We start from the raw sequence: 16,640 nt of genomic DNA on the forward strand, positions 1-16,640 counted from the left end.
AAGGGAGGCGTGTACTGTGGCGTATAGCTAATGAGAGTAGGACTTGTTGGATTTAGGAATACTTTGTTTCAAAGTTCAGGTAAGGACGGAAAATACTTTCTTTTTTACACACGTGCACTTTAGATAAGTGAAGACGTACGGTTGAAACTGACGAATGTTTATTTCTAATCGAGACAGCGTGATGTGATATCACAGGTGATATAAAGCAGGTGATTGCCAGAGTAAGAAAATATATTTGCTGATTATTTAATGAGATGATATATCCCACAAGTTGGTTTCCTGCATGTTACTTGATGATACATCAACATGTACAATCCTAGATATGCCGCTCTCACACGTACGAACAGAGGCAGCAACAACGACACCATGTTCCAGTCGTCTGTCTCACAGTCCTTGAACCATATTATTTTCCCTACAGCCTAGCCCTCCCTGCAATGCTCAAGCCCTAAATAAAGCAAGTCTATAAATTCAGACACTAAGCGTTACTGTCGTTAGTCTACATGTTCCAGCTGACAAGATTATAACGCAGTAAAACACAATTAAATTAGCTAAATTCAAAATACATTTATATTCGACGTAACTAATTCATAATTTATCTGCCTTGCGAGGAGCTTAATGAGCTGCGGGAAAGATGACACGATCACACTATAAATATTGTCATTTAATGTTTCACACCCACGTAGAAGAGTATGTTTGCAAGGGTCGACATTGATGATTAATTTCATCCACCGTTGTTATTTAAATATGTTGAGGTCACCATGAACTCGACAAACAAAACAGTCCCCAGCTGCGAGACTGACGTGTTCACCGGTGAGGTGTTTACACCTTATCTGTCTGGTGTATCGGCTAGACGTTATACTGACAGCCCGTTGCTAATCTCGAACTATCATATTTTGGCCACAGCCCATTCCATTTACAGTGAAAGTTGATTTATGTTTAAAGTCTTACGCGCTGGTTTGGGTATTTTAGAATTTAGGTGTTTTTCAATTTCAACTGATTGCCGATATTCAAAATTGATTACCTCCCAGAATAAAATGGGTACCTTCTGTCATCCCTTGACATTGTACCTTCTGTCATCCCTTGACATTGTACCTTCTGTCATCCCTTGACATTGTACCTTCTGTCATCCCTTGACATTGTACCTTCTGTCATCCCTTGACATTGTACCTTCTGTCTTCCCTTGACATTGTACCTTCTGTCATCCCTTGACATTGTACCTTCTGTCATCCCTTGACATTGTATCTTCTGTCTTCCCTTGACATTGTATCTTCTGTCATCCCTTGACATTGTACCTTCTGTCTTCCGTTGACATTGTACCTTTGTCATCCCTTGACATTGTACCTTCTGTCTTCCGTTGACATTGTACCTTGTCATCCCTTGACATTGTATCTTGTCATCCCTTGACATTGTACCTTCTGTCTTCCTTTGACATTGTACTTTCTGTCTTCCCTTGACATTGTACCTTCTGTCTTCCCTTGACATTGTACCTTCTGTCATCCCTTGACATTGTATCTTCTGTCATCCCTTGACATTGTATCTCCTGTCTTCCCCTGACCATTGTATCTCCTGTCTTCCCTTGACCTTGTATCTCCTGTCTTCCCTTGACCTTGTATCTCCTGTCTTCCCCTGACCTTGTATCTCCTGTCTTCCCCTGACCTTGTATCTCCTGTCTTCCCTTGACAATGTATCTCCTGTCTTCCCTTGACCTTGTATCTTGTCTCCCCTTTACAATGTATCTCTTTGTCTTCCTTGACCTTGTATCTCTTGTCTTCCCTTGACAATGTATCTCCATGCCTTCCCTTGACAATGTATCTCCTGTCTTCCCTTGACCTTTTGTATCTCTTGTCTCCCCTTGACAATGTATCTCTATGTCTTCCCTTGACAATGTATCTCATGTCTTCCCTTGACAATGTATCTCATGCCTTCTTCCCTTGACAATGTATCTCTTGTCTTCCTTGACCTTGTATCTCTTGTCTTCCCTTGACAATGTATCTCTTTGTCTCCCCTTGACAATGTATCTCATGTCTTCCCTTGACATTGTATCTCTTGTCTTCCCTTGACAATGTATCTCCTGTCTTCCCTTGACCGTGTATCTCTTTGTCTTCCTTGACCTTGTATCTCTCTGTGTCTCCCTTGACAATGTATCCTATGCCTTCCCTTGACAATGTATCTCCTGTCTTCCCTCTTGACCTTGTATCTCTTGTCTTCCCTTGACAATGTATCTCATGTCTTCCCTTGACAATGTATCTCCTGTCTTCCCTTGACCTTGTATCTCTTGTCTTCCCTTGACCTTGTATCTCTTGTCTTCCCTTGACAATGTATCTCATGTCTTCCCTTGACAATGTATCTCCTGTCTTCCCTTGACCTTTTGTATCTCTTGTCTTCCCTTGACAATGTATCTCATGTCTTCCCATGACAATGTATCTCCTGTCTTCCCCCTTGACCTTGTATCATGTCCTGTCTTCCCCTGACGTTGTATCTCCTGTCTTCCCCTTGACCTTTGTATCTCTTGTCTTCCCTTGACAATGTATCTCCTGTCTTCCCTTGACCTTGTATCTCTTGTCTCTCCCTTGACCTTGTATCTCTCGTCTTCCCTCCCTTGACCTTGATCTCTTGTATCTCATGTCTTCCCTTGACATTGTATCTTGTCTTCCCTTGACAATGTATCTCCTGTCTTCCCCCTTGACCTTGTATCTCCTGTCTTCCCTTGACCTTTGTCTCCATTGTGCTCTCCCTTGACAATGTATCTCCTGTCTTCCCTTGACCTTGTATCTTCTGTCTTCCCTTGACATTGTATCTTCTGTCTTCCCTTGACATTGTATCTTCATGTCATCCCTTGACATTGTATCTTCTGTCATCCCTTGACATTGTATCTTCTGTCATCCCTTGACATTGTATCTTCTGTCTTCCCTTGACATTGTATCTTCTGTCTGCCTCCCTTGACATTGTATATCTTCTGTCATCCCCCTGACGTTTTATCTTCTGTCTTCCCTGACGTTGTATCTCCTGTCTTCCCCTGACGTTGTATCTTCTGTCTTCTCCCTGACGTTGTATCTCCTGTCTTCCCCTGACGTTGTATCTCCTGTCTTCCCCTGACGTTGTATCTCCTGTCTTCCCTGACGTTGTATCTTCTGTCTTCCCCTGACGTTGTATCTTCTGTCTTCTCCTGACGTTGTATCTCCTGTCTTCCCCTTACGTTGTATCTTCTGTCTTCTCCTGACGTTGTATCTTCTGTCTTCTCTTGACGTTGTATCTCCTGTCTTCCCCTGACGTTGTATCTCCTGTCTTCCCCTGACGTTGTATCTTCTGTCTTCTCCCTGACGTTGTATCTCCTGTCTTCCCCTGACGTTGTATCTCCTGTCTTCCCTGACGTTGTATCTCCTGTCTTCCCCTGACGTTGTATCTCCTGTCTTCCCCTGACGTTGTGTCTCTTGTCTTCCCCTGACATTGTATCTCCTGTGTTCCCCTGACGTTGTATCTCCTGTCTTCCCCTGACATTGTATATCCTATCGTACATATAGCCGACATAGTCTAACTAATACTGAGACACTAGTTCCATTGGGTTAGAGAAATAATTGAAAGATATCCAGATGCGAAGTAGATAAATTCATTTAGTTCAATTACACCAACCTCGACGTTTTCATAAGCTGTATCAAACATATACATCATGTAACGAAACATCGCATGATCCTCAGCCTCTAGTGTCACCCTGGTTTAATAAATGGCGGTCAGGATGGAGCACTTTGTTGGCTGGTAGTCTTCCTCCCAGACCTTACAGACACAAATGAAAAAGGAGTCCAAGGTATATATAATGATGGACAAGGCTGACATGGATAAAACATGTTCTGAGCTCCTTTCTCATATTATCCGTTTTGATATATTTTTAAACTTTCTTGTGAGAATGACCGACTGAGTACTGGTGTGGTACTGGTCACTTCCCTTCTGGCCACGTGCATGGTGACGCTGGTGTCATCATGTCATCGACGGCTTGACTTGCCGGGCAAAATATTGGTGTTTCTCTTCTTCTGGAAGAGGAAGAATGTGACACTGACTGTTTAATGTTATCTTCTAAAATGTCTATGAAGCGCGTAATGTTCTATAAATAGATCGATAGTCTGGTTGTAGAGGCAGCAGTGATTGTGGGCCCGCGTCTGGTCAGCGTGACCTGTATCGAACATTCCATGAAGTCTCGGTCCACATGAAACAACCGTAGCCTCTTCATGCCAGCACAGTCTTATGTCGTACACAATCATAATGGTCTCTTTGATCGATGAGATTGTCCAAATGTTACTGAGTAAGACCCAACGGTTTAAGTGTGTGTGTTTGTTATGGTTCTCATCGCAACATACGCATTCAGTTGTTTACTTGGATGAAAGAGAAAGCTTGGTATGACGTCACAAGCTACTAATTAATGCCTAAGTAATCTCCGGGTGTTTAAACACAAACAGGAATGGCGAAGCCATGATAGCAATACAGACAGACACAGTACAGTTCTCAGTTGGTCTGTCATGGCATCCAACCACTGGGAGTGTGCCTGTTATATCATGTCCTGGTGTTGTGCCTGTTATATCATGTCCTGGTGTTGTGCCTGTTATATCATGTCCTGGTGTTGTGCCTGTTATATCATGTCCTGGTGTTGTGACTGTTATATCATGTCCTGGTGTTGTGCCTGTTATATCATGTCCTGGTGTTGTGCCTGTTATATCATGTCCTGGTGTTGTACCTGTTATATCATGTCCTGGTGTTGTGCCTGTTATATCATGTCCTGGTGTTGTGCCTGTTATGCCATGGTGTTGTGCCTGTTATATCATGTCCTGGTGTTGTGCCTGTTATATCATGTCCTGGTGTTGTGCCTGTTATATCATGTCCTGGTGTTGTGCCTGTTATATCATGTCCTGGTGTTGTGCCTGTTATATCATCCTGGTGATGTGCCTGTTATATCATGTCCTGGTGTTGTGCCTGTTATATCATGTCCTGGTGTTGTGCCTGTTATATCATGTCCTGGTGTTGTGCCTGTTATACCATGTCCTGGTGTTGTGCCTGTTATACCATGCCCTGGTGATGTGCCTGTTATATCATGCCCTGATGTTGTGCTTGTTATATAATGTCCTGGTGATGTGCCTGTTATATCATGTCCTGGTGTTGTGCCTGTTATACCATGTCCTGGTGTTGTGCCTGTTATATCATGTCCTGGTGTTGTGCCTGTTATATCATGTCCTGGTGTTGTGCCTGTTATACCATGTCCTGGTGTTGTGCCTGTTATACCATGCCCTGGTGATGTGCCTGTTATATCATGCCCTGATGTTGTGCTTGTTATATCATGTCCTGGTGGTGTGCCTGTTATATCATGTCCTGGTGTTGTGCCTGTTATATCATGTCCTGGTGTTGTGCCTGTTATATCATGCCCTGGTGATGTGCCTGTTATATCATGCCCTGATGTTGTGCTTGTTATATCATGTCCTGGTGATGTGCCTGTTATATCATGTCCTGGTGTTGTGCCTGTTATATCATGTCCTGGTGTTGTGCCTGTTATATCATGTCCTGGTGTTGTACCTGTTATATCATGCCCTGGTGTTGTGCCTGTTATATCATGTCCTGGTGTTGTGCCTGTTATATCATGTCCTGGTGTTGTACCTGTTATACCATGCCCTGGTGGTGTGCCTGTTATATCATGCCCTGGTGGTGTCTCTTATTTTATGTCCTGTCGGTGTATCTGTTTATCATGCCCTGGTGGTGTGCCTGTTATACCATGCCCTGGTGGTGTGTCTCTTATATCATTCCCTGATGGTGTGTTTCTATATCATGTCCTGGTGGTGTGTTATGTTATATCATGTCCTGGTGGTGTCTGTATATCATGCCCTGGTGGTGTGTTTGTATATCATGTCCTGGTGGTGTGTTTGTTATATCATGTCCTGGTGTTGTGTCTGTTATATCATGTCCTGGTGGTGTGTTTGTATATCATGTCCTGGTGGTGTGTTTGTATATCATGTCCTGGTGGTGTGTTTGTATATCATGTCCTGGTGGTGTGTTTGTATATCATGCCCTGGTGTTGGTGTATATCATGTCATAGTATGTGCCTGTCCTGGTGGTGCCTGGTGTGCCTGTTATATCATGTCCTGGTGGTGTGTGCCTGTATATACGCATGCCCTGGTGGTGTGTTTGTTATATCATGTCCTGGTGGTGTGCCTGTTATACCATGCCCTAGTTGGTATTTGTATATCATGCCCTGGTGTGTGTATCATATGTATATCATGCCCTGGTGGTGTGCCTGTTATATCATGCCCTGGTGGTGTGTTTGTATATCATTCCCTGGTGGTGTGTCTGTATATCATGCCCTGGTGGTGTGTTTGTATATCATGCCCTGGTGGTGTGCCTGTATATCATGCCCTGGTGGTGTGTTTGTATATCATGCCCTGGTGGTGTGCCTGTTATATCATGCCCTGGTGGTGTGCCTGTTATATCATGCCCTGGTGGTGTGTTTGTATATCATGTCCTGGTGGTGTGCCTGTTATATCATGCCCTGGTGGTGTGTTTGTATATCATGTCCTGGTGGTGTGTTTGTATATCATGCCCTGGTGGTGTGTTTGTATATCATGTCCTGGTGGTGTGTTTGTATATCATGTCCTGGTGGTGTGTTTGTATATCATGCCCTGGTGGTGTGTTTGTATATCATGTCCTGGTGGTGTGTTTGTATATCATGCCCTGGTGGTGTGTTTGTATATCATTACCTGGTGGTGTGCCTGTTATATCATGCCCTGGTGGTGTGTTTGTTTATCATGCCCTGGTGGTGTGCCTGTTATATCATGCCCTGGTGGTGTGCCTGTTATATCATGCCCTGGTGGTGTGCCTGTTATATCATGTCCGGGTGGTGTGTTTGTATATCATGCCCTGGTGGTGTGTCTGTTATATCATGGCCTGGTGGTGTGTCTGTTATATCATGGCCTGGTGATGTGCCTGTTATATCATGGCCTGGTGGTGTGTCTGTTATATCATGGCCTGGTGGTGTGTCTGTTATATCATGCCCTGGTGGTGTGTCTGTTATATCATGTCCTGGTGGTGTGTCTGTTATATCATGTCCTGGTGTTGTGTCTGTTATATCATGGCCTGGTGGTGTGCCTGTTATATCATGGCCTGGTGATGTGCCTGTTATATCATGGCCTGGTGGTGTGTCTGTTATATCATGGCCTGGTGGTGTGCCTGTTATATCATGTCCTGGTGGTGTGCCTGTTATATCATGTCCTGGTGGTGTGTCTGTTATATCATGTCCTGGTGGTGTGCCTGTTATATCATGTCATTTTGATGTGCCTGTTATATCATGGCCTGGTGATGTGCCTGTTATATCATGGCCTGGTGGTGTGCCTGTTATATCATGGCCTGGTGGTGTGTCTGTTATATCATGTCCTGGTGGTGTGCCTGTTATATCATGTCCTGGTGGTGTGCCTGTTATATCATGTCCTGGTGGTGTGTCTGTTATATCATGTCCTGGTGATGTGCCTGTTATATCATGGCCTGGTGGTGTGTCTGTTATACCATGTCCTGGTGTTGTGTCTGTTATATCATGGCCTGGTGATGTGCCTGTTATATCATGGCCTGGTGATGTGCCTGTTATATCATGGCCTGGTGGTGTGTCTGTTATATCATGGCCTGGTGATGTGCCTGTTATATCATGGCCTGGTGATGTGCCTGTTATATCATGGCCTGGTGGTGTGCCTGTTATATCATGGCCTGGTGATGTGCCTGTTATATCATGGCCTGGTGGTGTGTCTGTTATATCATGACCTGGTGGTGTGTCTGTTATATCATGTCCTGTCGGTGTATCTGTATATAATGTCCTGGTGTTGTGTCATTTTGGTGTGCCTAAAATTGGCAAGCATTGTGGCGTATTCTTTCATGTAATATACTTGCAAAAACCTCGTGATCGCAAGAGTTAAAACTGACAATTGTCGTTTTTCACGTATATTTATTTCCATATTAATGAACCTGTGTGTATTAGGGGTGATAACACACGTCTCTCGATGCCTATGCTCGCGTAAGAGGCGACTACATAAAGTACTGGAATAAAGTAACTGTGCATTATCTGATGTTATGCCATTTTTAATGCAAAATGATTTGTGGTGTTTTCCTTAATCACTGCTTAACTGCAGACAGGATAATAGCGACATCTGTACGGTTTGACACAAGGCATCGTGACACGCCCTTGAAGAGATGTGGTGTCAAAAGTCAGGTTACCAATTCCAGCATGTGTGTCCACCACTGACGTTGATGCAGGTTTGACAACGACGACGCATAGACGGGACTAAGCGATTGAAAAAAGTTTGGGGAAAGTTGTTCCATGTCTGAACCGACGCGTGTACCAATTCAGGTAACGTCAAGGCTGATTCTTGGCTTGACGTAACGTCGCTTCATTCCACGCGTGCTCGATAGGGTATAGGTCCGGAGAAATAGCTGGCTAGGGGAGTACCAGAATGTTCTGCTGTCTCAGGAAATATGTTACAACACGAGTGACATGTGGACGGGCATTATCTTGCGGAAGTTCTGTCTCTGACCTTGAATGAACAGCTGCACATGAGGCCCAGTAATCTCATCCCTGTATTGCAGACCTGTCACATTGCCATTGGCAATGACAAGTTGTGTCCGACCATGAGATGTGATGTTTCCCCATACCATAACGCTCCCACTACCAAACTGTCTACGTTGAACAACACATGCGTCAGTATACCGTTAACATTGCCGTTTGTACACCCTAGCCCTGTCATCTGAGCTGTCCAGATGAAATCTCGACTCGTCAGTGAACAAAACACCATCCCAACCTTGTCTCCTGTACCGTAGATGCTGTCTGCACCAGGCTGTTGTGCTCCCTCAGTCAGTTCCGTACAGTCCTGTAACTGACTGGACGTAAGCCAGGAATGGCCCGAGCTGTCAAACTGGGAGTCTGGAATCGATTCCTCAGATGGGTCAGCCGTATGTGGTTGTCTTGCTGACGTGACGTCCCGCGTGGACGGGCGGTCTGAGGAACATCGCTCGTGCTCCTATTATGTTGCAAACGTCTCCATATATAGAGATGAGATAGTGTTTCGATGGACACCAAAATCTCTGGCCATTCCATTCCATGCCATTACAGCCTACAGCATATCCACGGCGCAGAGACGCTGAGACATCAACTTTCATACAAAGTGTTTTACTACATGGTTGTTTAGGGTTAACTTTTCAAATAACTTCTAGTTTATGCAATTTTATGCTAGGCACAGTTACATATTTCCGATATTACCTATTTTTCAAATTGGCGATTTTAGCAGCGCCGTCCCAATAATTCCAGTAAGGCTCGGCATGTAAAAGAAATACTCAAGACTTTTGGATCTGCACTAACAGAACGGATTAAAATAGCTATCAACACGTAAACCGTAGTGAAGTGTTTGCAGTGTCCGTTCTAATCCCGACTCCTAGAATATATTTGCCTGCTATGGTAACGTGACGCCAGAGGCACCGCAGTTCTAAATCTACATCCAAAAGGCACGTCATTTTACTCCCAAGAGAACAGCAACCTGTCTTGTATTGATCTGTTGTTTGTGTACATCAGGGTAGTAAACCGATGCCAAGACCGTCCATGAAACGTGAAATATCTATATTCCAGAAAGAAAACTGGATAGATAACGTGATAACTTTCAACAGGCTGATTTCCCAGTCACTCCTTGACGAGCCCCCACTCAGTACAAGTGAGTGGATCGGGGCCTGGTGGTCATTTGCCACGGTTTAGCTGTAGGAATACTCACGTGCGCTCGCGAGTTCACACACACACACACTACACTAACTTATTGCACTACGATGTCACATGTCATCCGCACTTAAATGTTACACGTGATCCCCACGTCTACACCGCATTGTGACATGTGTCCCACACTACAATGTTACACCTGACCCAACCTACAGTGTTACACCTGACCCACACTACAGTGTTACACCTGGCCACACTACAGATACACCTGACCCACACTCCAGTGTACACCTGACCCACACTACGGTGTTACACCTGACCCACACTACGGTGTTACACCTGACCCACACTACGGTGTTACACCTGACCCACACTACAGTGTTACACCTGACCCAACCTACAGTGTTACACCTGACCCACACTACAGTGTTACACCTGACCCACCTACAGTGTTACACCTGACCCACACTACGGTGTTACACCTGACCCACACTACAGTGTTACACCTGACCCAACCTACAGTGTTACACCTGACTCACACTACAGTGTTACACCTGACCCAACCTACAGTGTTATACCTGACCCACACTACAGTGTTACACCTGACCCACACTACAGTGTTACACCTGATTCCCACTGCAGTGTTACATCTGACCCACCCTACAGTGTTATACCTGACCCACACTACAGTGTTACACCTGACCCACACTACAGTGTTACACCTGACCCACACTACAGTGTTACACCTGACCCACACTACAGTGTTACACCTGACCCACACTACAGTGTTACACCTGACCCACACTACAGTGTTACACCTGACCCACACTACAGTGTTACACCTGACTCACCCTACAGTGTTACCTGACCCACCCTACAGTGTTACACCTGACCCACACTACAATGTTACACCTGACCCACACTACAATTTTACACCTGACCCACACTACAGTTTTACACGTGACCCACACTACAGTGTTACACCCCAACCTACAGTGTTACACCTGACCAACAATACAGTGTTACACCTGACATACCATACAGTGTTACACCTGACACACCATACAGTGTTACACCTGACCCACACTACAGTGTTACACCTGACCCACACTACAGTGTTACAGCTGACCCACACTACAGTGTTACACCTGACACACCATACAGTGTTACACCTGACCCACACTACAATGTTACAGCTGACCCACACTACAGTGTTACAGCTGACACACACTACGGTGTTACACCTGACCCACACTACAGTGTTACACCTGACCCACACTACAGTATTACACCTGACCCACAATACAGTGTTAACCAGATTATTTTCCCTTCCGCCGAGCTGCAATGCAATAGCGCTAAATGAAGCAAGTCTAGATTTTCCTCAGGTTCAGTACGTTTGAACTACTGTGTGACAATCACACAGAATTAGTTACGCTTTAAGTGTAACTGTCAACTCGGTAAAGAGCGGAGGAATATACCACGGGCAGATGGTCACGTGCGCTGTGTCCTACTTGTGTCTTATTTCAAATAACACACAGACTGGTTTAAGTCACAAAATATTGGAAATATATATAACAATGAGTCTGTCCGTACAGTATGTAATCCGGCTTTAATTACAAATTAAATATGTAAGATTTATCACTGTGACTTTTGTTTTAGACATTAACACCATTAAACTGTTGCCTTCCGCACCACCTGTCATTGTGTCGTTTAGTTCTCAGATATGCAAAACTATCACAGACGCTTGTCACGGGCGTTTATGCGTATTCCGATATGTGCACTGTGTAGTTCTCGGTAAGAAGAGAGGACACGGCTTGTGTTGTATACTGCCGGTATATACAAGAAGAAATGTTTGCCTTGTACCCTTCTCGTAGGAGATATTGAGTTAAAACGCTCGAGGCATCAGCTTACTCGATATCACTTGCAGATGGGATACACTAACCAACTTGAACCACTTCACGGCACAGCCCATTCAGTCAGATTCAGATATATACATATGTACATTGCATATTCATCTGTAAGGAACCAACCATTCAGCCACATTCAGATATATACACATGTACATTGTTTATATGCATCTATAAGGAACCAACCATTCTGCTACATTTAGATACACATGTACATTGTTTATATGCATCTATAAGGAACCAACCATTCTGCTACATTCAGGTCGTAGTCGAAATACACCTAGTCATGTAGCCTACAGTCACTGTTGGAATACACCTTTTTTGTAGCAACTGTCAATCATAGGCAGTGAGGGCATGAACCATCATCAATATTTACCAAATCCCACCCGAGCCAGTCGACAATTCATAACGTTAGCAGTTTCTCGCTTCGTATACACATTTGAATACAAATGATTTGATTCTGTGTGTTTCCATGTGAATTGTACCCGGTGACTGCGCTGAACTGAGGAACTCTGCCCCCGAAGCAACATTCTGTCTAGTAACTCTCGACAATGCTTCCAGTCGAGTGTCAAAACAAACAACCATTGGTGAATGAATATTTACATGTATAAAGAATCGAAAAGTGGTTCTGGTCCTACTTCAGAATTAGAGGAGCCAGTCGGAAGAATCGAGCACCTGGTAGCACTACTTAGTACATGTGTGATGCTATGTTGTTACAGGGGCAACAGCTCCCCGTGGCTACTTCGGTGTTTCCGACTGAAGCATGCAATCTGGTACTGTACGGATACATTACATTCAAGTGGAAGAGTGCTACACGTCGACAAGATATGCCTAAATCGAGCTGGACTAATTATTGTGATCGAGGATGATGGAGAATGTCTTCAGTCATTACACTAATGGCCGTCGAGAATTAGCAAGTCATTATGACTGATGTGAATAGCGCTAGGTGTACCATACTACAGTTACTTCTGCAACCATACAACAGATCATTCTAGAACCATACTAAAGATCATTCTAGAACCATACAACAGATCATTCTAGAACCATACAACAGATCATTCTAGAACCATACTACAGATCATTCTAGAACCACACTACAGATCCTTCTAGAACCATACTACAGATCCTTCTAGAACCATACTACAGATCCTTCTAGAACAATACTACAGATCATTCTAGAACAATACTACAGATCCCCCTAGAACCATACTACAGATCATTCTAGGACCATACTACAGATCATTCTAGAACCAAACTACAGATCATTCTAGAACCACACTACAGATCATTTTACAACCTTACTACAGTTACTTCTGCAACCATACTATAGATAATTCTAGAACCACACTACAGATCCTTCTAGAACCATACTACAGTTACTTCTGCAACCATACTACAAATCATTCTAGAATCACACTACAGATCATTCTAGAACCACACTACAGATCATTCTAGAACCATACTACAGATCATTCTAGAACCATACTACAGATCATTCTAGAACCAAACTAAAGATAATTCTAGAACCAAACTAAAGATAATTCTAGAACCATACTACAGATGATTCTAGGACTATACTACAGATCATTCTAGAACCATACTACAGATGAGTCTAGGACTATACTTCAGATCATTCTAGAACCACACTACAGATCCTTCTAGAACCTTACTACAGTTACTTCTGCAACCATACTACAAATCATTCTAGAACCACACTACAGATCATTCTAGAACCAAACTAAAGATAATTCTAGAACCACACTACAGATCATTCTAGAACCATACTATAGATCATTCTAGAACCACACTACAGATCATTCTACTGGACTAAGACTCTGATGCACTAAGACTGGACAGACACACACAGAGCATATGATGCACTCAGACTGGACAGACACACACCATATGATGCACTAAGACTGGACAGACACACACCATATGATGCACTAACACTGGACAGACACACACCATATGATGCACTCAGACTGGACAGACACACACAATATGATGCACTCAGACTGGACAGACACACACAATATGATGCACTAACACTGGGCAGACACACACCATATGATGCACTAAGACTGGACAGACACACCATATGATGCACTAAGACTGGACAGAGACACACACGCCTTATGATGCACTAAGACTGGACAGAGACACACACACCATATGATGCACTAAGACTGGACAGAGACACACACAACATATGATGCACTAAGACTGGACAGAGACACACACACCATATGATGCACATAGACTGGACAGAGACAGACACACACCATATGATGCACTAAGACTGGACAGAGACACACACACCATATGATGCACTAAGACTGGACAGAGACAGACACGCCATATGATGCACTCAGACTGGACAGACACACACCATATGATGCACTAAGACTGGACAGAGACACACCATATGATGCACGAAGACTGGACAGACACACACACACCATATGATGCACGAAGACTGGACAGACACACACACACCATATGATGCACGAAGACTGGACAGACACACACCATATGATGCACTCAGACTGGACAGACACACACCATATGATGCACTAAGACTGGACAGAGACAGACACGCCATATTATGCACTAAGACTGGACAGAGACACAAACACCATATGATGCACTAAGACTGGACAGAGACACAAACACCATATGATGCACTAAGACTGGACAGACACACACCATATGATGCACATAGACTGGACTGACTAACACCATATGATGCACTAAGACTGGACAGAGACACACACACCATATGATGCACTGAGACTGGACAGAGACACACCATATGATGCACATAGACTGGACTGACACACCATATGATGCACTAAGACTGGACAGACACACACCATATGATGCACTAAGACTGGACAGACACACCATATGATGCACTAACACTGGACAGACACACACCATATGATGCACTAAGACTGGACAGAGAGAGACACCCCATATGATGCACTAAGACTGGACAGACACACACCATATGATGCACTAAGACTGGACAGACACACAAACACCATATGATGCACTAAGACTGGACAGAGACACAAACACCATATGATGCACTAAGACTGGACAGACACGCACCATATGATGCACATAGACTGGACTGAGACACACCATATGATGCACATAGACTGGACAGAGACACACCATATGATGCACTGAGACTGGACAGAGACACACCATATGATGCACATAGACTGGACAGATACACACACAGCATATGATGCACTAAGACTGGACAGACACACACCATATGATCCAGTAAGACTGGACAGAGACACAAACACCATATGATGCACTGAGAGTGGACAGAGACACACCATATGATGCACTAGGACTGGACAGATACACACACAGCATATGATGCACTAAGACTGGAGAGACACACACCATATGATGCACTAAGACTGGACAGACACACACCATATGATGCACATAGACTGGACAGACACACAGCATATGATGCACTAAGACTGGACAGACACACACAGCATATGATGCACTAAGACTGGACAGACACACACACAGCATATGATGCACTAAGACTGGACAGACACACACCATATGATGCACTAAGACTGGACAGACACACACACACCATATGATGCACTAAGACTGGACAGAGACACAAACACCATATGATGCACTAAGACTGGACAGACACACACACACCATATGATGCACTAAGACTGGACAGACACACACCATATGATGCACTAAGACTGGAGAGACACACCATATGATGCACTAAGACTGGACAGACACACACACACCATATGATGCACTAAGACTGGGCAGAGACACACACACCATATGATGCACTAAGACTGGACAGACACACACACACCATATAATGCACTAAGACTGGACAGAGACACACACAGCATATGATGCACTAAGACTGGACAGACACACACCATATGATGCACATAGACTGGACAGACACACACAGCATATGATGCACTAAGCCTGGACAGAGACACACACGCAATATGATGCACTAAGACTGGACAGACACACGCCATATGATGCGCTAAGACTGGACAGAGACAGACACACCATATGATGCACTAAGACTGGACAGAGACACACACACACCATATGATGCACTAAGACTGGACAGACACACGCCATATGATGCGCTAAGACTGGACAGAGACAGACACACCATATGATGCACTAAGACTGGACAGAGACACACACACCATATGATGCACTGAGACTGGACAGAGACACACCATATGATGCACTAGGACTGGACAGATACACACACCATATGATGCACTAAGACTGGACAGACACACACCATATGATGCACTAAGACTCGACAGACACACACCATATGATGCACATAGACTGGACAGACACACACCATATGATCCACTAAGACTGGACAGACACACAGCATATGATGCACTAAGACTGGACTGACACACACACAGCATATGATGCACTAAGACTGGACAGACACACACACAGCATATGATGCACTAAGACTGGACAGACACACACATATGATGCACTAAGACTGGACAGACACACACCATATGATGCACTAAGACTGGACAGACACACACACACCATATGATGCACTAAGACTGGACAGAGACACACACACACACACACCATATAATGCACTAAGACTGGACAGACACACACCATATGGTGCACTAAGACTGGACAGAGACACACAAACACACACCATATAATGCACTCAGACTGGACAGACACACACCATATGGTGCACTAAGACTGGACAGACACACACACAGCATATGATGCACTAAGACTGGACAGACAGACACACACACACAGTATGATGCACTCAGACTGGACAGAAACACTATATCATAATACTGTGGACGTTTCATGCCCAAACGGACATATACAGATATGTTGATGTTAAATTAGAATGTAACGTAAGTCCCCATGGTTCCTAGTATGGTGATCTACCTTCAGTTGTAGCCAGTGTTTTATACTGTATT

The 16,640-nt window shown here is 44.2% G+C and overlaps 1 protein-coding gene across 1 annotated transcript in view; it reads left to right on the forward strand.

Annotated features, from left to right (window-relative positions):
• Nucleotides 1-16,640, forward strand: part of LOC124278891 — a 21,913-nt gene continuing 5,273 nt past the window's right edge. The window contains exon 1 of the mRNA XM_046714688.1: nt 1-79. The gene's annotated coding sequence lies outside the window, so the exon portion shown is untranslated. The remainder of the gene's footprint in view (nt 80-16,640) is intronic.

This window comes from Haliotis rubra, unplaced genomic scaffold (genome assembly GCF_003918875.1).
Source record: "Haliotis rubra isolate DU_JTF1 unplaced genomic scaffold, ASM391887v1 Scf243, whole genome shotgun sequence".
Lineage (NCBI taxonomy): Eukaryota > Metazoa > Mollusca > Gastropoda > Lepetellida > Haliotidae > Haliotis > Haliotis rubra.